We start from the raw sequence: 23722 nt of genomic DNA on the forward strand, positions 1-23722 counted from the left end.
CAAAATACCAGCAGAAGACAATTTCAAAGATCGCCAAAAACGGTCTGTTTCAATCAGGCATGGAGGAAGGTGGGTCAAGCACAAGCAGGCTGAGCACTAACACCAGCGCAGAGCTAGAGTGGTGTGGACTCTGCAAGAGGGAGAATCTTCAGGGAAGAATCTACAGTGATGTTGGCTACTCTGCCCTGGCTGTAAACTAGTAGATTAACAGAGAAATTATAAAATATCCAACACAAACACAAAAGGGTAAATAGTGAATCCTCAAATGCCAGAATCTCACAGGACCTGACCAAGCTCAACCAACACTAGGAGTGAGCCAGCACTGACTCAGTATAGCCACGGACACTTATGGAGGAAGGCACTGCTTATAGAGAAAGCTTGGATAACCTCCCATTCCCTAAAAGCAGACTTAATGTGTTTTTTTTTTTTTTTTTTTTTTTTAGTGAGTAAAAAAATGAAGAGAACTCTGACTATAGTCAAAGGCAGTTTTTATGGTAAAAAAGTAGAACAGATATAAGACCCTTAGGAGACTAAAAGCATATTGTCTCCAAATGAAGCCCCAAAGGGTGATATAAATTGGTCCCCATCACATAAGGCTTTCCTAGAAGAATTATAAAAAATCTTAACAGAGAGCTGGAAGAAAAATGGGGAAAAGAAATGAGAACTTTACAAGAGGGTTTAAAAAAGAAAACAGAGAAATTATCTGAAAAAAATTCACTATAAAACAGGGAAAATGAAAAAAAAAATATAACTCCTTAAAAAAGATCTGACAAAATGGAAAAAGGAAACAGCTTTCTGAAAAACAGAATTTTTGAAATGGAAAAAGAAAATAATTCTTTAAAAAACAGAATTTGTGAAATGGAAAAAACCCATAGAACAAAACAACTCATTTAAAAATTCAATCTAACAAATACAAAAAGAGGTTAAAAAACAGTAAATGAAGAAAATAATTCACTAAAAATCAGAACTGAACAAATGGAAATGAATGACTCAATGAGACATCAAGCAAACCCCCCCCCCCAAAAAAAAAAGAAAATTAAAAAAATAGAAAAAAATGGAAAATACCTACTTGAGAAAACAACTGACCTGAAAAATAAATCTAGAAGGGACAATCTAAGGATTATTGGACTTCCTGAAAAATATAATGAAAAAAAAGAGCCTAGACACTATTTTTCAAGAAATCATCAAAGAGAACTGCCTGGATGTCATAGACTCAGAAGGTAATATAGCCATGCAAAGAAGTCACCAAACACCTCCTGAAAGAGACCCCAAAATTAAAAGTCCAAGGAATATTGTGGCTAAATTTCAGAACTATTGGACCAAGGAAAAATATTACAAGCATCCAGAAAAAAAACAAAAACAATTCAAATACTGAGGAGCCATAATAAGCACTATCCAGGACCTAGCAGTTTCCACCTTAAAGGATCAAAGGGCCTGGAATGTGACAGTCCTAAAGGCAAAGGAACTTGGAATGCAGCCAAGAATAAACTACTTCGCTAAACTGAGCATTTTCTTCCAGGGAAGAAGATGGGCATTCAATGAAACAGGTGAATTCCATTTATTTCTAATAAAAAGACCAGAGCTAAACAAAAAATTTGACCTCTAAATGTAGAACTCAAGAAAAGCATAAAAAAGGCAAAAAGAACTATTGAAGACTGTATTTCTATTATGGGTATACATAGAGAGTGTACATACAATTTAATTTTACTGTTATAATATAAAAAAGAAATTAGAGGTAGAAAGAGATTTGTACCAGAAAAAGGGGAAAGTGGAGATAAAATAAGGGGAATTCCATCTCATGAAGAGATAAAAGAAACCTATTATAATCGAGGGAAACCTATTATATTTCCTTTTTTCATTTCACTTAGCATCAGTTCGTGTAAGTCTCTCCAGGACTCTCTGAAATCATCCTGCTGATTGTTTCTCATAGGACAATAATATTCTGTAATATTCATATACCATAACTGATTCAGCTATTCTCCAAGTGATGGGCATCTACTCAATTTCCAGTTTTTTGCCATTACATAAAGGGCTGCCACAAACATTTTTGTAGGTGTCTTTACTTCCTTTATGATCTCTTTGGAAGATAGGCCCTGTAGAAAAACTACTGGATCAAAGGGTATGCACATTTTGATAGCTCTTAGGGCAGAGTTCTAAATTGTTCTCCAGAATGGCTGAATCAATTCACACCATTACCAATAATGAATGTCCCAGTTTTCCCACATCCCCTCCAGCATTCATCATTATCATTTCCTATCATCTTAGCCAATCTAAGAGGTGTGTAGTGGTACCTCAGAGTTGTCTTAATTTGCATTTCTCTGATCAATAGTGATTTAGAACACTTTTTAATATGATTAGAAATAGATTCAATTTCTTCTTTTGAGAATTGTCTGTTCATATTCTTTGACCATTTATCAATTGGAAAATAGCTTGTATTCTTTAAAATTTGAGTCAATTTTCTCTATATTTTAGAAATGAGGCCTTTATCAGAAAACTTTTCCCCCAATTTATTGTTTCCCTTCTAATCTTGTCTGCATTGGTTTTATTTGTACAAAACTTTTTAACTTAATATAATCAAATTTATCTATTTTGTATTCATTAATATATTACAGTTTTCCTTTGGCCACAAATTCCTTCCTTCTCCACAGATATGAGAGGTAAACTATCCTCTGTTCTCTCTCTCTCTCTCTCTCTTTCTCTCTCTCTCTCTCTCTCTCTCTCTCTCTCTCTCTCTCTTTCTCTTTCTCTCTCTCTCTTTCTCTCTCTCTCTCTCTCTCTCTCTCTCTCTCTCTCTCTCTTTCTCTCTCTCTCTCTCTCTCTCTCTCCCCTTACAATATCACTCTTTATGTCTAAATCATAAACCCATTTTGACATTATCTTAGTATGTGGTGTTAGGTATGGGTAAATCACTAGCTTTTGCCATACTAATTTCCAAATTTCCCAGCAGTTTTTGTCAGATAGTGAGTTCTTATCCCAAAAGCTGGGGGTCTTTGGGTTTGTGAAACACAAGATTATTATAGTCATTAACTATTTTGCCCTGTAAAGCTAGCCTATTTCCTTGACTGACTATTCCATTTCTTAGTGCCAAATGATTTTGATGACTACTGCTTTTAAAACTAATTTTCAACATTAAAATATTTAGTTCCAAATTATTTCCTTTTCTCCTTTACCTTCCTCTTCATTTATTTTTAATAAAGCTTTTTATTTTCAAAATATATGCACATATAATTAGATAACATTGACACTTCCATAGCCTTGTGTTTCAGATTTTCCCCTCCTTCCCCTTCCTGGGGGTGGGTGGGGTTCAGTATGTATAAACACATTTATATAATCCTTTTGCTACACAAGAGAAATCAGATCAAAAAAAGAAAGTAAGTGAGAAAAAAAACAAAATGCACATGAACAACAAAAGAGTGAGAATGCTGTTGTGATCCAACCTCAGTTCCCACCATCCTCTCTCTAGATGTATGTAGAAGGCTCTCTTCATCACAAGATCATTGTAACTCCCATCAGTCAAATCATTGTTGGAAAGAGTCACATTCATCAGAATTGATTGCCATATAATATTGATGTTATCATGATCTCCTGGTTTTGCTTATTTCACTTAACATCAGTTTATGTAAGTCTTTCCAGGCCTTTCTGAAATCACCCTCTTGATCATTTATTATAGCACAATAATATGCCATAACATTCATATACCATAACTTATTCAGCCATTCTTCAATTGATGGCCATGTCCTCAGTTTCCAGTTTCTTGGCATTATGAAAAAGGCTGCCACAGAAGTTTTTTGCACATATGGGTCCCTTTCCTTCCTTTAAGATTTCTTTGGGACAGAGGCCCAATAGAAACATTGCTGGGTCAAAGGGTATGCAAAGTTAGATAACTTTTTGAACATAGTTCCAAATTGCTCTCCAGAATGGCTGGATCCATTCACAACTCTACCAACAATGTATTAGTGTTCCAGTTTTCCCACATCCCCTCCAACATTCATCAATATCTTTTCCTGTTATCTTAGCCAATCTGAGAGGTATGTAGTGGTATCTGAGTTGTCTTAATTTGCATTTTTCTGATCAATAGTGATTTAGAGCACCTTCTCATATGATTAGAAATAGTTTTAATTTCTTCATCTGAAAATTGTCTGTCATATCCTTTGACCATTTATCAATTGGAGAATGGCTTAGATTCTTATAAATTTGAATCAATTATATATTTTAGAAATGAGGCCTTTATCAGAACTCATAAATGTAAAATGATTTCCCAATTTGTTGCTTCTCTTCTGATCTTGTCTGCATTAGTTTTTTTTTTTTTTCTGTATAAAAACTTTTTAACTTAATATAATAAAAATTATCCATCTGGTGTTCAATTATGAGTTCCAGTTATTCTTTAGACACTAATTCCTTCTGTCCCCCCAGATCTGAGAAGTAAACTATCTTATGTTCCTCTAATTTGCACATAATATAACTCTTTATATTTAAATCAAGAACTCATTTAGATTTTATCTTGTTATGTGGTGTTTGTTGTGGGTTGGGTCCTAATTTTTTCCATACTAGTTTCCAATTTTCCCAGCAGTTTACTTGTAAAATAACAAGTTCTCATCCAAAAAACTGGGGCCTTTGAGTTTGTCAAACACTAGATTGCTATAGTTACTGATTATTTTGTCCTGTGATCCTAACCTGTTCTACTGATCAACTACTCTGTTTCTTAGACAGAACCAAATAATTTTGATGACCACTGCTTTATAATATAGTTTTATGTCTGGCACAGTTAGGCCACCTTCATTAGCCTTTTATTCATTAATTCCCTTGAAATTCTTGACCTTTTGTTCTTCCAGATGAACTTTGTTACTATTTTTTTTTCTAGATCTGTAAAATAATTTCTTGAGAGTCTGATTGTTATGGTACTAAATAAGTAGATTTACTTATTTAAAAATTAAAAAATATATATCATTTTTATTATATTTGCTCAGCATACCTATGAACATTTGATATTTTTTTCCAACTGATTAGGTTTGACTTTATTTGTGTGGAAAGTGTTTTGTAGTTGTGTTTGTATAGTTCCTAACTTTCCTTTGGCAGATAGATTGCCAAATATTTTATACTATTGACAGTTACTTTGAATGGAATTTCTTTTTGTATCTCTTACTGTTGGACTTCGTTGATAATATATAAAAATACGGATGATTTATGTGGATATATTTTGCATACTGAAACTTTGCTAAATTTGTGAATTGTTTCTAGTGGTTCTTTAGATGATTCTGTAGGGTTCTCTAAGTATACCATTATATCATCTGCAAAGAGTGATAATTTGGTTTCCTCATGACCTAATCTAATTCCTTAAATCTCTTTCTCAACTCTTATTGCCAAAGCTAACATTTCTTATACAATATTGAATAGTAATGGTGATAGTGAGCAGCCTTTTTCACTCCTGATTTTCCTGGGAATAGTTCTAGTTTGTCCCCATTACATATGATTCTTGCTGATGATTTTAAATACATGTTACTAATCATCCTAAGGAAAAGTTGGGGGGGGGGGCACAGCCAAGATGGTGCAGAAGGCACACAAGACTCTAAGCTCCTCTCATTCCCCTCATAACCAACTATTTAATTCAGCCTCAGAAACAGCTCTTCACTGCTTAAATTCACGAAGATCACAAGCACTACAACTTACCAGCCGAAGTCAATCTGGAAGCTCGCCAGGAAAGGTTTGTCCTGAGGGGCCAGGAACAGACTAGCACAGGCAGTGAGAGGCTAGCATCCTGAGCAGACCGGGGTGGAGGTGATCACTAAGGCTAGGGAAGTTATAGAGATGACTCTGCTATAGGCTAACTACTCTGCCTTGACTACAAAGCAGTAAACTGGCAGAGAGATTAAAGCCTAAAACAGAAGGTGCTCTAAAAAACGCCAGAACCTAACTAGATCTGGCTGTAATCACTCAAACCCCAAAGTGACTCAGGCAGACTTTAACGTAGCACTGCAGCCACATCCTGCAGTTTGGGGCTTTTGGCAGGGCAGGGGAGCACAGCCCCAGCAGCCTCTAATCGGCATGGTGGGGGGCTCGGCCTGGGGCAATAGAATTTTCCCAGCAGACGATGCTTCGGGACAGACACTTCCAGTCCCTGCAAATCCATTCCTGGCTTAACTGCTAATACCCACAGCCCCAGACCCGGATTTGGCTTGGGAAGTGACATTCTCACAGCTCATTGTCTAGCTGTGCGACGTTAGTGGGACCAATAGGGAAGAAGGGAAGGAGGGCAAGAAAAAGAAAAGTGTAATCTGGGGATATTAGGATGGCAGGAAATGCAGAATTGGTTATTTTAACCGCAAATGTGAATGGGATGAACTCTCCGATAAAGAGGAGGTGGATAGCAGACTGGATCAAAAGTCAGAACCCTACAATCTGTTGTTTACAAGAAACACATTTAAAACAGGGAGATACATATAGAGTAAAGGTAAAAGGCTGGAGCAGAATCTATTATGCTTCAGGTGAAGTCAATAAAGCAGGGGTAGCCATCCTTATCTCAGATCAAGCAAAAGCAAAAATTGATCTAATTAAAAGAGATAAGAAAGGAAACTGTATCTTGCTAAAGGGTACTATAGACAATGAAGCAATATTAGTATAAAACCTAAATGCACCAAGTGTTATAGCAACTAACTTCCTAAAGGAGAAGTTAAGAGAGTTGTGAGAAGAAATAGACAGCAAAACTATAATAGTGGGAGATCTCAATCTTGTACTCTCAGATTTAGATAAATCAAATCACAAAACAAATAGAAATTAAAGAGGTAAATAGAATATTAGAAAAATTAGGTATGATAGATCTCTGGAGAAAACTGAATGGTGACCGAAAGGAGTCTATTTTCTTCTCAGCAGTTCATGGAACTTAAAAATTGACCATATATTAGGACATAAAGACTTCAAAATTAAATGCAGGAAGACAGAAATAGTAAATGCTTTCTTTTCAGATCACAATGCAATAAAAACTACATTCAACAAAAAGTTAGGTGTAAATAGACCAAAAAGTAATTGGAAACTAAATAATCTCATCTTAAAGAATTATTGGGTGAAACACCAAATTATAGACACAATTAATAATTTCACTCAAGATAATGATGATGGTGAGACATCATACCAACATTTATGGGATGCAGCCAAAGCGGTAATAAGGGCAAAATTTATATCCTTAGAGGCTTACTTGAATAAAATAGAGAAAGAGAAGATCAATGAATTGAGCCTGCAACTTAAAAAGTTAGAAAAAGACCAAATTAAAAACCCCCACTCAATTACTAAACTTGAAATTCTAAAATTAAAAGGAGAAATTAATAATATAGAAAGTAAAAAAAAAAACAACTATTGAACTAATAAATAAAACTAAGAGTTGGTTTTATGAAAAAAACCAATAAAATTGATAAACCTTTGGTAAATCTGATTAGAAAAAGGAGAGAGGGAAATCAAATTAGTAGTCTTAAAAATGAAAAGGGAGAACTTTCCACCAATGAAGAGGAAATTAAAAAATAATAAGGGGTTACTTTGCCCAACTTTATGCCAATAAATTTGATAACCTAAGTGAAATGGATGACTACCTCCAAAAATATAGGCTTCCCAGATTATCAGAGGAGGAAGTAAATTGCTTAAATAGTCCCATTTCAGAAAAAGAAATAGAAGAAGCTATTAATCAACTCCCTAAAAAAAAATCCCCAGGACCAGATGGATTTACATGTGAATTCTACCAAACATTCAAAAATCAATTAGCCCCAATGCTTTATAAACTATTTGAAAAAATAGGGAATGAAGGAGTCCTACCAAATTCCTTTTATGACACAGACATGGTACTGATACCTAAACCAGGTAGGTTGAAAACAGAGAAAGAAAATTATAAACCAATCTCCCTAATGAATATTGATGCTAAAATCTTAAATAAGATATTAGCAAAAAGACTCCAGAAAATCATCCCCAGGATAATACACCACGATCAAGTAGGATTTATACCAGGAATGTAGGGCTGGTTCAATATTAGGAAAACTATCCGTATAATTGGCCATATTAATAACCAAATTAACAAAAACCATATGATCATCTCAATAGATACAGAAAAAGTATTTGATAAAATCCAACATCCATTACTATTAAAAACTCTTGAGAGTATAAGAATAAATGGACTTTTCCTTAAAATAATCAGGAGCATCTATTTAAAACCAGCAATAAGCATCATATGTAATGGGGACAAACAGCAACCATTCCCAATAAGATCAGGAGTGAGACAAGGTTGTCCACTATCACCATTACTATTTAATATTGTATTAGAAATGCTAGCTTTGGCAATAAGAATTGAGAAAGAGATTAAAGGAATAAGAATAGGCAATGAGGAAACCAAATTATCTCTCTTTGTTGATGATATAATGGTATACTTAGAGAACCCCAGAGACTACTAAAACGTTATTAGAAACAATCCACACCTTTAGCAAAGTTGCAGGATACAAAATAAACCCACATCAGTCATCAGCATTCTTATACATCACTAACAAAACCCAACAGTTAGAGTTACAAAGAGAAATTCCATTTAAAGTAACTACTCATTGTATAAAATATTTAGGAATCTATCTGCCAAGGGAAAATCAGAAACTTTATGAGCAAAACTACAAAACACTTTCCACACAAATTAAGTCTGATTTAACCAACTGGAAAAATATTAAATGCTCTTGGATTGGGCGAGCAAATATAATAAATATGATCATACTACCTAAACTAATCTATTTATTTAGTGCTATATCAATCAGACTCCCCAAAAAACTATTTTGATGATGTAGAAAAAATAACAACAAAGTTCATATGGAAAAACAAAAGGTCAAGAATTTCAAGGGAATTAATAAAAAAAAAATCAAATGAAGGTGGCCAACTGTACCAGATATAAAATTATATTATAAAGCAGCAGTTACTAAAACCATCTTGTATTGGCTAAGAAATAGAATAGTTGATCAATAGAATAAGTTAGGTTCAAAGGACAAAACAGCCAATAACTTTAATAATATAGTGTTTGACAAACCCAAAGACCTCAGTTTGGGGATAACAATGCAGTATTTGACAAAAATTGCTGGGAAAATTGGAAATTAGTATGGCAGATACTAGGCATTGACCCACACTTAACACCATACACCAAGATAAGGTCAAAATGGATTCATTACCTAGGCATAAAGAATGAGATTATAAATAAATTGGAAGAGCATAGGATAGTTTACCTCTCAGACCTGTGGAAGAGGGAGGAATTTATGATCAAAGAAGAACTAGACATCACTATTGACTACAAAATAGAAAATTTTGATTATATCAAGTTGAAAATTTTTGTACAAACAAAACAAATGCAGACAAGATTAGAAGGGAAATAAAACACTGGGAAAACATTTTTACAGTCAAAGGTTCTGATAAAGGCCTCATTTCCAAAGTATATAGAGAACTGATTCTAATTTATAAGAAATCAAGCCATTCTCCAATTGATAAATGGTCAAAGGATATGAACAGACAATTCTCAGATGAAGAAATTGAAACTATTTATAGCCATATGAAAATATGCTCCAAATCATTATTAATCAGAGAAATGCAAATTAAGACAACTCTGAGATACCACTGCATACCTGTCAGATTGGCTAGAATGACAGGGAAAGACAATGCGGAATGTTGGAGGCGATGTGGGAAAATAGGGACACTGATACATTGTTGGTGGAATTGTGAACACATCCAGCCATTCTGGAGAGCAATTTGGAACTACGCTCAAAAAGTTATCAAACTGAGCATATCCTTTGATCCAGCAGTGTTTCTGCTGGGCTTACACCCCAAAGAGATACTAAGGAAGGGAAAGGGAGCTGTATGTGCCAAAATGTTTGTGGCAGCCCTGTTTGTAGTGTCTAGAAGCTGGAAAATAAATGGATGCCCATCAATTGGAGAATGGTTGAGTAAATTGTGGTATATGAATATTATGGAATATTATTGTTCTGTAAGAAATGACCAGCAGGATGAATACAGAGAGGACTGGTGAGACTTTCATGAACTGATGCTAAGTGAAATGAGCAGAACCAGGAGATCATTATATACCTCAACAACGATATTGTTTGAGGATGTATTCTGATGGAAGTGGATCTCTTCGATAAAGAGAGCTAATTCCGTTTCAATTGATCAAGGATGGACAGAAGCAGCTACACTCAAAGAAAGAACACTGGGAAATGAATATAAACTGCTTGCATTTCTGTTTTTCTTTTCGGGTTATTTATACCTTCTGAATCCAATTCTCCCTGTGCAAGAAGAGAATTGTTGGGTTCTGCACATATATATTGTATCAAGGATATACTGTAACCTATTTAACATATACAGGATTGCTTGCCATCTGAGGGAGGGGGTAAAGGGAGGGAAGGGAAAAATTGGAACAGAAGTGAGTGCAAGGGATTATGCTGTAAAAAATTACCCTGGCATGGGTTCTGTCAATAAAAAGTTTAAAAAAAAAAAGGAAAAGTCCATTTATTCCTATACACTCTAGTGTTTTTAAATAGGAATGGGTGTTGGATTTTATCAAATGCTTTTGGTCCATCTATTGAGAAAATCATATGATTTTTTTTTAGTTTGGTTATTGATATAGTTTATTATGCTGGTAGTTTTTCTAATATTGAACCAGGCCTGCATTCCTGGTATAAATCTTACATAGTATATTATTCTGGGGATGACTTTCTGTAATATAGTTGCCAATATTTTATTTAAGATTTTTACATAAATATTCACTAGGGAAATTGGTCTATAATTTCCTTTCTCTGTTTTTACCCTGCCTGCTTTAGCTTTCAGCATCATATCTATGACATAAAAAGAAGGTGGTAGGACTCCTTCTTTCCCTATTTTTTCAAATAGTTTATATAGTATTGTAATTAATTGTTCTTTGAATGTTTGGTAGAATTCACATTTAAATTAATCTGGCCCTGAAGATTTTTTCTTAGGGAGTTAATTAATAGCTTGTTCTATTTCTTTTTTTTCTAAAATGGGACTATTTAAATAATTAATTTCTTCTTCTGTTAACCGGGCAATCTATATTTTTGTAGCTACTCCTCCATTTCATTTAGATTATCAAATTTATTGGCATATAGTTGGTCAAAAAACTCCTGATTATTACTTTTAATTTCCTCTTCATTGTTGAAAAGTTCTCCCTTTTCATTTTTGAGACTAATAATTTGATTTTCTTCTTTGCTTTTTCTAATCAAATTAACTAATGGTTTATTTAATTTTTTTAATGAAACCATCACTTAGTTTTATTATATGACATTAAATTGGTTCTTTTCTAGCCTTTTTAGTTATAAGACCGATTAATTGATCTTCTCTTTCTCTCTTTTATGCAAGAAGGCACCTGGAGATATAAAATTTCTCCTAATAACTACTTTGGCTGTATCCCACAAAATACATTTAGCTACAATATAATTTGGGGTTTTAATTTTGGGGTCTTTTCCAGGAGGTGATTGGTGAAATTTTTCAATGGCTATTTTAAGTCCTAATTCTAAGACATCAGGGCAGTTTTCCTTAATGATTTCCTGTGAGATTATGTCCAGGTTCTTTTTTTCATCATGGCTTTCAGGAAATCCAACAATCCTTAGATTGTCTCTTCTAGATCTATTTTCCAGGTCAGTTGTTTTTCCTAGGAGATATTTCTTATTTTCTATTTTTTCCTTTTTTTTTTTTTTTTTGTTTGACTGATTCTTGAAGTCTTATTGAGTCATTCACTTCCATTCATTCAATTCTAATTTTTAATGTGTTATTTTCTTGTTACCTTTTTTTAGCGCCCTTTGTATTTGGTTAATTGAATTATTTTGTTCATTGCAGTTTTTTTGTCCATTTCACAAATTTTTTTTTCAATGAATTGGTATCTTTTTTATATCTCTTTTCTAAGGTGTTATATGCTCTTTCCATTTCATCAGATCTATTTTGTAGGGAATTAATTATATGCTTTTCCCTTCCCTTCTTACAAAGATCTCACTTCCTTTCCCCACTTTTCTTCTCACTCTCTTTTAAGATCCTTTATGCAATCTTTCAAGAAAGCCTTATGAAATGGGGACCAGATCATATCTGGAGTTGATTTGTCTTTAGGAACTTCAGGATTTGAGTTCTGTTCTCTCTCTTCATAAATGCTGTCTATGGTGAGAGTTCTTTTTTGTTTTTGCTCATTTTTCAAAGGCTTTTTTTCTGCTCTTAATGGAAAGAGCAACAGCTGCTTTAGTTTGCCCTGGGGCAATTCTGCTGATTGACTTCCAGTGTTGTGGCTAGGTCTCATGTTCTTTTAAGGTTCAGCGATTGACACTTTGGTACCTAATCTGTCAAACCACCTGCTTTCAACCAGGACAAAGTAGCCTGAGAGGAGCAAGGTATTTTCTTCTGCAAATGTGTTGTACTCCAAATATTTGGAGTATTTTATTTGTGAGTTCTTTGACTCCAAAACCAATTTAGAGGCTTAATTTGCTGTTGGTTTGAGAGAAGGTCAGATGAGGTCACAGAAAGTTGTGTCTACTCTGCCATCTTGACTCTCTGATTTAATTTTAATAATAGCTTTTTATTTTCAAAATACATGCAAAGATAGTTTTCAACATTCACCCTTGCAAAATCTTTTGTTCCAAATTTTTCTCCTTCTTTTCCCTCCTCCCCTATCCTGTACAGCATGTGATCCAGTATATTTTCAACATGTAATTTTTCTATACATGTTTAAATATTTATCCTGCTGCCCAAGAAAAATAAGATAAAAAAGAAAAGAAAAAGTGAGGAAGAAAAAAAGCATTTCTTATTTAATTTTTAAAATCCTTTTTGAGCACTTCCAATTCAATTTTTCAGGCTTGAGACTAATTGAAATCTTTCTTTGAGACTTTGTATGTGGCCATTCGACACTGTTATCCTCTTCTGAGTTTGTGTTTTCCTGTCACTTTCCTGTCCTATGATAAGTGTCTTTGAACAGGTTCTTTTTTGTTGTTGTTTGCTCATTTTCCCAGTCTACTTTTTATTAAAATTAAAATTGGGCTTTGCTGATGTTGTGAAGAGGACATTTGTTCCAATCTTTAGTTTATTTCTGCTACTATTTTCAGGGCTAGTTCTGGAAAGTGCAAAATTTTCAAGTCCTCCAAAGTAGTCTGATCTAAGTAGAAGTGTGGTCACTGCTCTTCTTGTCTGTGCTATGGTTTGTGAGCATTTTCAAGCACTCTTTTCTTTTCTGGATCTGTGACCAGAATCCTTGCCTTGATATGAGTGTGCTAATGCTCCTTTTTACTCTGATATTTCAACCCAGGACTGTGTCCCAGATGCCCATATGGACAATGTCACAGAATACTTCATCTAGTGCGAGCTAGAGGTTTTTTGCAATCTTTGCCTGATTAGTTGCCTGACCTCCTTACCATTTGTGGGCTGAGAGCTCCTGTCTGCTACTTGTTTGCTAGCAAGCACTGCACTTGGCTTTCTGTGGGTGTCCTGCTGCTGGCTTGACTGAGGTGGTCTTCTGCTGTCTTGCCCACACGGACCTACATTGTACTGTTATGCACCTCAGTGAGACAGACCTCTCTTGTCAATCTTCTAAATTTTCTTAGTCTGGAAAATTGTTTCACCCCATGCTTTGTTGTTATTATTCTACAACTCTATAATTCATTTTGAGGTTCTATTTTTAAGTGGTTTTTTTTTTTTTTTTTTGTCCAGGTATTTGGGAGAGATTAGGCAAGGGACTTCCCTTCCCTTTTCTATCTTGACTTTGGCACTTTAGACCCTTAATTAAGGTCCCATGATCTATATGGAAGTGATTTTCTAAATTGCAGGCATAGTGCTAAGATGGAACTAAAATCAAGACAATACATATAACAATATAAAAATATAAATAATTTAGAAAAAAAGTCATAGTTATTAATAAGTGAATGTTTTTAAAAATCTCCCAAATCTGGTAATTTAGTTGCAGATGAATACATGTAAAACTTAAAATAAGACAAGACAAATATACTACAAATATATTTGATATGGTAACTTAATTGAACAGTCAGAAAATATCAGATATTACAATTGATTATGCATCAGCAATCTTCAATGAGATCCCACTATATTTTAATATAGATAAAACATTTTTCCTTATGTTAAAGTTTTCAGTCCAGTTTTGTCAGTTATTTTGCTTTTTCACTTCTTTCCCACTTAAACTTTGCTTTTTTTTAATAGCCTTTTATTTACAGCCCACTTAAACTTTGAAAAAGTATTCCCTTCAGTTCTCCTGACATACTATGGAAATACTCTCCTCACATATCATGGTGCCCTTTTCCAAAACTACAAGAGATAGTTTATAAAACCAATGCTTCTACTAGAGTTTCTATACCACCATCCTAAGTTTTTCTTTTTCTTTTTACTTGCCCAAGGTCACATAGCCAGGAAGAGCTTTGTGTCTAAAGCCAAATTTGAACTCAAGTCCTCCTGCTGTCAGGGCTGGTGCACTATCCTCTTCATCAACTATCAGCCCCCATTCTAAACTTTACAACTTCTACCCAGTGTCTGTAGACAGCATTGATTTAAGAATTAAGGAAATATTGAATGGATTTAATCAGTATCAAATATTAAATCAACAATTCAAGCTATATACTTTTTTATATTTTCTAAGGTCTATTTAGGATTGTTGACATCAAAAATAACAAAAAACAATAAAAAGCAAGGGGCCATTTTAGTACAAAATAATAAGCCTGTAGGCCAAATGAATAAAAATACAAATAAAAAACTCACTAGACTAGCTAAATATCAAGTAATTGAAAACTCTATTCTCATGTCCCACTATTGTTAAGGATTTTCATTCAATGTTTATAGAGGACCAACTGAAGTTTGAATATATGTTCCTAGTGTGCATACATGAGTTTTTTATATTCTATTTATTTTTCATTCATAATTCGGTTTGATTAGACAAATATTACTTATGCTCAGTACCAGTATAGAAACTGTGAAGAGTATAAAAATTGCTGAAAAATATTACTTCTGCCTTTCAGTAGTTTAACAAATAGTAGCAGGCAACAATACAAATACCTAAATAACTAAGGAAGAAAACAATATGAGAAATTTCAGGAGTAAAACAGAGAGGTCACATTCAGTAGGAAGAATCAAAGAAATCTTCATAAAGGTCTTAGTATTTCTGATGGACTTTGAAAGATAGCACAGTTTGTATTAGTAAATGTGTCAGAGAAAGAATAGTATAATAAAAATACTGTGGTAGAAAATAAAAAGATGTTTTCACAGAAATCAAGTGGGCCACTTTACTTACCAAATTGTAGGGGAGTAGCAGAAAGTAAAACTGGAAAAACAGTCTTTATTTGAAGGGAGGTAGGATAGTACAGAGAGACCATAGAAACATTTTAAGGACACATAGCTCCTTCTGTCAGTCTTTGATGGGGTGGAATCCTGCTGTAGAGGGATTCCTTGGGATTTCAAAATGTCTTTTGAAATGTCTTTTATCCACAATCTGTAGAAATGTATGTTCACAATATATTTGTGCATACACAATATACATATGTAAGGATGAATAACATTTTCTATGTGTAAAATATATTCAGAGACCATGTATTTTGTTGTTATTTAGTCTTTTCAATCATGGAATTCTTCATAATCCCATTTGGAGTTTTCTTGGCAAAGATCCTGAAGTAGTTTGTTATTTCCTTCTCCATATCACTTTATAGACAAAGGGCTTAGGCAAACATAATTATATGATTTGTTTAGGGTCACACAGCTACACTGAAGCTAGATTTGAATTAAGAAGGTCAGTCTTCCTGATGTCACCAAGCCCATTACTTTACCTCTGTGCCCCCTAGTTCTCCAGACCACATATAATAATGATCTTTAGAAGTCATTAGACATTAAAGTCTGTGAGAATGTAAGGCTTTATTAAGAATAAGAACAATAAAATTCCTTAGGAACTAGTCCAGAATCTCTTATTGGAACAAACAGATTATGATGTTAAAGAATATAAATTGCTTGCAACTGTTAGCATATTCAGGTTCCAAACCATCTGAAACAAGCAATCACATAAAAAAGATTGTCAGATTCCCATCAAATAGCCTTCACAAGCTTTTCAAACTTTTCCACTTTTTTTTTTTTGTTCTTACTTACCACTGTAAAATGTTGCTCTGTTCTACCTCTTGCCATGACAGTGAATTACTCAAAGACTGAGGAAATATAAGACTGCATCTTTTTTTTTTAAGTTTATTTGTTGAAAGCAATAGTCTCTTCTGGCCAGCCATTGTCACTTTTCATGAAAAGAAATTTTCATTAACATTTTTTTTTCAAATTAAAATTTGGGTACTTTCTTATCACATTTGTATAATAGATTTTCATTTTGTCTGGAGTGTGAAAGCAAAGGTGATGCAAAAAGCAACAGGATTCAGATTAATAGGAGGCGACAACTTGACCAAACAGGAAGTGGCAGCACAGCAGGCACCATGGCTCAGTGCTTGTGACAGGCAATTAGTGATCAGAGCAGAACAGATGTAATGGGAGGCAGCAATAATTTACTGAAGGATTTCTTGCTCATTCTGTGGTCAGTTCATTGAGATTGTTTGCAAAGATAGATACTAATACATTTTTTTTTGATGAGGAGGGGGAGACTGAGTAATGTATATATATATATATATTTTTTTTTTTGATGAGGATGGGGAGACTGAGTAATGTTCCAAGAAGTGGCAAAGAGATGTGAGTTCAGTCCTACTTTTACCCCATCTCTTGCTGTGAGAAATGAGAAAGTATAATTAAAAAAAAAGTAAGAGTATAAATAAAGAAACAAATAATGTGAAATAAGCTATTTTGCTGTAGCTTTCATAATATCACATAATTTGTAGGGATCTCAAAAAAATCTTGGTCAACCCTCTGACTTCAGGCATATCTAGAACATAAGAGACTTAATTTTCTCTTTTTTAAAAATCTCCAGGGAGACAATAACCGTAACTTTTATCAGCATTCCACTTATTATATCTCATTATTTCAGGTAATCAAGACATTTTCTTCAATTTCTATTGCATGCTTGAGTAGAGTCACAGACTACTAGCAATGGAAAAACACCTTAGAAATCATCTAACTCAAGTTTGAAGCCTATAAGCATCTAATTCCTTTACAAGAACAGAGAGAAGTATCCAGAAGTTAGTTGGAAATCTTGAGTATAATTAACTGAAACAGCATTATTTTTCTTTTCTTCCCCCCTTCCTTTTTAAATTAAAGCTTTTTATTTTCAAACCATATTCATAGATAATTTTCAATATTCACCCTTGGAAAACCTTGCATTCCAATTTTTTCCCCTCCATCTTCTCCCCTAGATAACAAATAATCCAATATATGTTAAACATGTTCAATTCTTCTACACATATTTCCATAATTATCATGCTGCACGAGAAAAATCAGATGAAAAAGAAAAAAATGAGAAAAAATAAAATGCTAACAGTTGCAAGCAATTGCAATTGAAAATACTATGTTGTGATCCACACTCAGTCCCCATAGTCCTCTTTCTGGCTGCAGATGGCTCTCTTCATCATAAGATCATTGGAAATGGCCTGAATCACCTCACAAAGAGCATTATTTTTCACCCTAAAAACACTAGATCTACTTTGAGTTCTAAGTTGAAAAATCAAGTACCATTCCCATAGGAGATTTTGGACATCTTTATGATGGAGTGACAGGGAGCTCAGAGGTAAGGTAAAATGAACAACTAGTTGGATACCATTGAGAGCAACAATTGAAGCATGGGAATCTGGTTACTGAAGGCATCTTGTGCTGTGAATTCTGGAAGTAGGAACTAAAAATAGCAGCCTAGATTAAGCTGTCAAGCCTTTGTGATATGGAACAAAGAAATTGGACTTAGGGTTGTGATTGTGATTTTTCCTTTAAATCAGAAGAAAAGCTGTAGAATTATTTAATTCCTCCCAACCTATTTGTTGCCCAGTAAAGTTGCTGGCAGATAATTTTTGCATTTTTTTTTTATTTTAAATCTATTTTTATTTCACCTATGATTCCTAATAACTTTCTAAGGATGAATGTCTATAGTTTAAATCCTTAATGGGGAGAAAAATATGAAGATTCCAAAAACTGTTACAAATATATTTCATCAAAGATAAGATAGGTGATGAGAATTATATTAGGTAGTAAAAATTTTATCTTAACCTAAGGCTGTAAGGGATGTATGTGTGAAAATGATCTTATGATTTTGCTTTTGTTGATAATTTATAAGCTCTTAACATAATAAAGAGAGGTAAGATCATTTCACTTCGAAGCTAAATCTGGGCCATTAGCTGTTATACTAAAGCCAGATAGAAATGCTTACACACATCTTGAGCACTTCAGGCAAATTTGCTGTTTCCAAACAAGGAAGAGGAAGTAGGGCATAAATTTAAAGAGTATCAAGCCCCCCAAATGGTCCAACGAGAGGAAACAGATATGGCTTTGGTATATGTTCCTTCCCTTTCCTGTAGGAAAGAAATAATAATAATTAAAAAAGAAAACATGACTAAACAAACTATATTTTATAGTAGCCCCTCATCCCTACTGTACCAAGGTGGTGCTGGAGGGGAAAGTGAGGCAGGTGACCTTGCACAACCCTCTTTCACTTAAATCCAATTCACTTGCAAATTATGGCTTAAGCTCTTTGATATCACAGTCATCTTCCAGAATGAAAGACAAACAACCACAACAACAACCATATACACACTGACAAATAGCATACACATGCATATTATATAAACACATATATTAACATATTCATATATCATCATGTTTCTCTCCTCTCCAACCTTTAGCCATTATCATTTCACTTTTCAGTCATTTTGTTCCTTTGACAGGTGTGAGATAAAACCTTATTTTTATTTTTTTTAATTCTATCTTTTTATTTTCATCACAAGATCATTGGAATCACCTCATTGTTAAGTCACATTCATCAGAATTGATCATTTTATAATCTTGCTGTTGTTGTGTACAATAATCTACTACTCATTTCACTTAGCATTAGTTCATGTACATCTCTCCAGGTCTCTCTGAAATCATCTTGCTGATCATTTCTTACAAAACAATAATATTCCATAATGTTCATATTCTATAACTTGTTCAGCCATTCTCCAATTAATACATTCAATTTCCAGTTTCTTGAGATTACAAAGAAGGTTGCCACAAACATTTTTGCACATGTGTATCCCTTTCCCATCTTTATGATATCTTTAGGATATAAGCCCAGTAGAAATATTGCTGGATCAAAAGATATGCATAGTTTTAATAGCCTTTTGGGCATAGTTCTAAATTGCTCTCCAGAATGGTCGAATCATTTCACAACTCCACCAACAAGACATTAGTATCCCACTTCTCCCACATACCCTCCAACATTCATCATTATAATTTCCTGTCATTTTAGCCAATCTAAGAGTTATGTAATGGTACCTCAGAATTGTCTTAATTTTCATTTCTCTGATCACTAATGATTTAGAGCATTTTTTTCATATCACTAGAAATTGTTTCAATTTCATCTGAAAATTATCTGTTCATATCCTTTGATCCTTTATCAATTGGAGAATGGCTTGAATTCTTATAAATTTGAGTTAATTCTCTATATATTTTAGAAATGAGGCTTTTATCAGAATCTTTGAATGTAAAAATGTTTTCCCAGTTTATTGCTTCCCTTCTAATCTAGTCTACATTAGTTTTGTTTGTACAAAAACTTTTTAACTTAATATAATCAAAGCTATCCATTTTGCATTCAATAATGTACTCAAGTTCTTTGGCCACAAATGCCTTCCTTTTCTACAAATCTGAGAAATAAACTATCCTTTATTTTTCTAATTTGCTTATAATATAACTCTTTACATCTAAATCATGAACCCATTTTGACCTTATCTTGGTATAGGGTATTAGTATGGCAGGTGTGGGTCAATGTCTAGTTTCTGCCATATTAATTTCCAATTTTCCAAGCAGTTTTTGTCAAATAATGAGTTCTTATCCCGAAAGCTGGGATATTTGGGTTTCTCAAACACTAGATTACTAAATTTATTTTTTGTTCTGTGAACCTAACCTATTCCACCGATTGACTATTTTATTTCTTAGCCAGTACCATATGGTTTTGATGATTACTGCTTTACAATATAGTTTTAGGTCTGGTACAGCTAGGGTATCTTCATTTGCATTTTGTTTCATTAAATTCCTGACCTTTTGTTCTTCTAGATGATTTTTGTTATTATTTGTTATTATTTTTTTAGCTCTATAAAATAATATTTTTTTGGGAATTTGAATGGTATGGTACTGAATAAGTAGATTAATTTAGATAGAAGTGCATTTTCATTATATTAGCTTAGCCTACCCATGAGCACTTGATATTCTTTCAATTGCTTAGAAAGTGTTTTATAATTGTGTTCATATAGCTCCTGAATTTGTTTTGGTAGATAGATTTCCAAATATTTTATATTATTTACAGTTATTTTAAATGGAATTTCTCTTTGTATCTCTTGCTGCTGGACTTTGTTGGTAATACATAGAAATGCTGATGATATATGTGTATTTATTTTGTTTCCTGTAACTTTGCTGAAGTTGCAAATTATTTCTAGTAGTTTTTTAGATGATTCTCTGGAATTCTCTCCTTACTTATTCTAATTACTTTAGTTTCTTTTTTTTCTCTTATTGCTAAATCTAACATTTCTAATAAAAAAAAATTTAGTTTTTAAAACTTGCAGGTTTTCTCTGGAGAATTACCACTTCCTACCCATTTATCTTTGAGAAAAAAGGTGATAGTATCATCTTCATTTTACAAATGAGGAAACTGAGACTAAAAGTAGAATGGATAGTGACTTCCAGGGGTAAAGGCAAGATAATGGAGTAAAAGCAGGAAGTTCCTTGAACTCTCCCAGTTGCCCTAGAAAATCACATAAAACCAAGCCTCTGATTCTGACAGAATGAAACCACTCTTTTCAGCTTTAGATAGATTGGAAAAACTTCAAGAAAGGTCCGTCTCACTATGGAGAGGGCTGGAAAGATTGCAGAGGCCTGGGACTCTGAAAAGGTGTACTTGAATCTAAGACAGCAGAGAACTTAAGGCAAAGTATTTACTCAATGTGATTAAATGGCTCTATAAACATATACTTAGATGATATGGTGATGTGATGGTTCTCCTCACTATTGGTGCCTGCTGAATGTGTTATGATGAGGTAATCATAGGGAAGGATTGGAGGGCTGAGGGAGAGAGTCAGAGTCTTAGCAGGGAAGACTTCAGGCTCCAGATTCCAGCATCCAGGATCCATCTTTAATGAGCCACATGGCAGCTTGCCTGCCTCCTTCACTTCTCCTCCTAAAGACCAAGGGTTTTGACTGATCCTGACTCTGATTGATCCCAAAGCCAAAGCAAATGAGAACAGCAGCTTCCAGTCCCAGCTCAGAAGGCAAACTCAGGGAAATCAGGCTGTTTCTAGAAAAAAAGCAGGAAAAACTACCCCCTGCAAACACAAGGGAACCCCTGTGTTCAAAGTCAAGGCTCAGAACTTCACAGGAAGCTTGGGCCAATGCCATCTTTACATGAGCAGAACTCAACCTTAAATGTTAAAAAGAAAAAAAAAAGAAAAAGGAAAAAAAAAAGGAGGAAATATTAAAAGAAAAGACAAGGAAATGAGCAAAACACAGAAAATAACCTTGACTATAGAAAGCTACTCTGTTGACAATGCAGATCAAAATACAAACTCAGACAAGGACAGAATGTCCAGAGAGGAAATATCAGAGGATGATATGAATTAGTCTCAAGCCCACAGAGGCTTTTTGGAAGTGCTCATAAAAGACTTTAAAAGGCAAATAAGAGAAGCAGAAAAAAATGAGAAATATGTATGAGAGTATCAACAACTTGGAAAAGGAAAGAAAAAAAAATATTTGAAGAAAACTCCTTAAACAGAGTTAACCAAATGGAAAAAGAGATACAAAAGCTAATCAAAGAAAACCACACATTAAAAACTAAAACAGGGCCAATGGAAGTTAATGATTTTGTGAGACAGCAAAAATCAGTGAAACAAACTAAAAAGAATGAAAAAAAATGAAAAAAAAAGGGAGAAAATGTGAAATATCTCATTGGCAAAACATCTGACTTGAAAAATAGATCCAAAAGAGGTAATTTAAAAATTATTGGCCTACTTGAGGGTCATGACCAAAAGAAGAGCCTGAATAACATTCTACAAGAGGGCATTAAGGAAAATTGTCTCAATAGTCTAGAAACAGAGGAGGAAATACTGATTGAAAGAATCCATTGATCACCTTTGGAAAGAGATCCAACAAGGAAAACCCCAAGAAACATTGTTGCAAAACTCTAAAACTATAATCTCAAGGGAAAAACACTACAAGCTGCCAGACAAAAACAAGTCACTATCAAGATGTAATAGTCAGGATCATCCAGGATCTGGCAGTTTCTACATAAAGGATTGGAGGGCCTGGAATACCATATTCCAATTGGTAAAGGTCCTGAGGTTATAACCAAGAATTAACTACCCACTAAGATTCAGCATCATCTTCAATAAAGTAAGACTTTCAACCATTTTTATTGAAAAAACCCAAACTAAACAGAAAATTTAATCTACAATCACAAGACTCAAGAAAAGCCTAGAAAGGAAAACAGGAGAAAATGTATATCATTTAAAAGTTAAACTGCTTATATCTCTAGTTGGGAAAATTATATTCCTAGAGAAGATTCTAAGTCAACTACAGGAAGAAATAGAAAACAAAACTAATCTAATGGGGATACCTCAAACTTCCTTTCTCAGAAAAGACAAATTTAACCACAAAATTAACAAAATGAGAATAGGAATGTTAATAGAATCCTAGAAAATTCAGATATGATAGACCTCTTAAGAAAAACTGAATAAGGATAGAGAGAAATATACCTTGGCATCTACACAAAAATTGACCATGGTTAGGGCATAATCAGTTGCAGAAAGGCAGTAAATGCTTCCTTTTCAGACCATAATGCAATAAAAATTATATTCAATAAATATATTAAAAAGAGAAAAAAGGGAAAAAGACAAAAATCCAATTAGAAATTAAATAATTTAATTCTAAAGAGTGGATAGGTCAAACAATAAATCAGAGAAACAATCCATAATGTCATTCAAGAGAATTTCAATAATGAGACAACTTACCAAAACCTATGGGATTCAGTCAAAACAGTTCCAATATGATTCATAAGGCAATGTGTGTTAAAAAAAATTAATTAATTAAAAAAGAAAAGAAAAGGAAAGTGACTTGCTGAATGTTATTAGGTGGCTTTGCTTGTCTGTTTTCATTCCATAGAATGGTGGGGTTGAAGATGGCTAGGTGTGTGTGTGTGTGTGTGTGTGTGTGTGTGTGTGTGTGTGTGAAGAATCTGTTGTGTCAAAATATAATGTGGCAATAAAAGTTTAAATACTGAAAAAATGAGGGGAAAAAGTAATTGTAAGTTGTTGCTAGCAATCAAAATGTGATAAGAGAGATATTATCATATTTAGTTAATTTTCCCATCTGGATCATTCATTTAACAAGTAAGTAGTAAGCAACTATTATATTGCAGATGATGTATTGAGTGAAAAATCTTACTTTTAAGGACTTATACTCTCTTTGGTGAAGGATAAGTCTAATAGTGTAATGGTTAGGTCAGAAGGATGGAAGGTTTATTTTTCTCCCACAATTCTAAATTGTTTTTCAGGAGATCTAGGGCAACTCACAACTCTACCATTAATTGAGTAATTTC

The sequence above is a fragment of the Antechinus flavipes genome, chromosome 3, assembly GCF_016432865.1.
Source record: "Antechinus flavipes isolate AdamAnt ecotype Samford, QLD, Australia chromosome 3, AdamAnt_v2, whole genome shotgun sequence".
In the NCBI taxonomy this organism is placed as follows: Eukaryota; Metazoa; Chordata; class Mammalia; order Dasyuromorphia; family Dasyuridae; genus Antechinus; species Antechinus flavipes.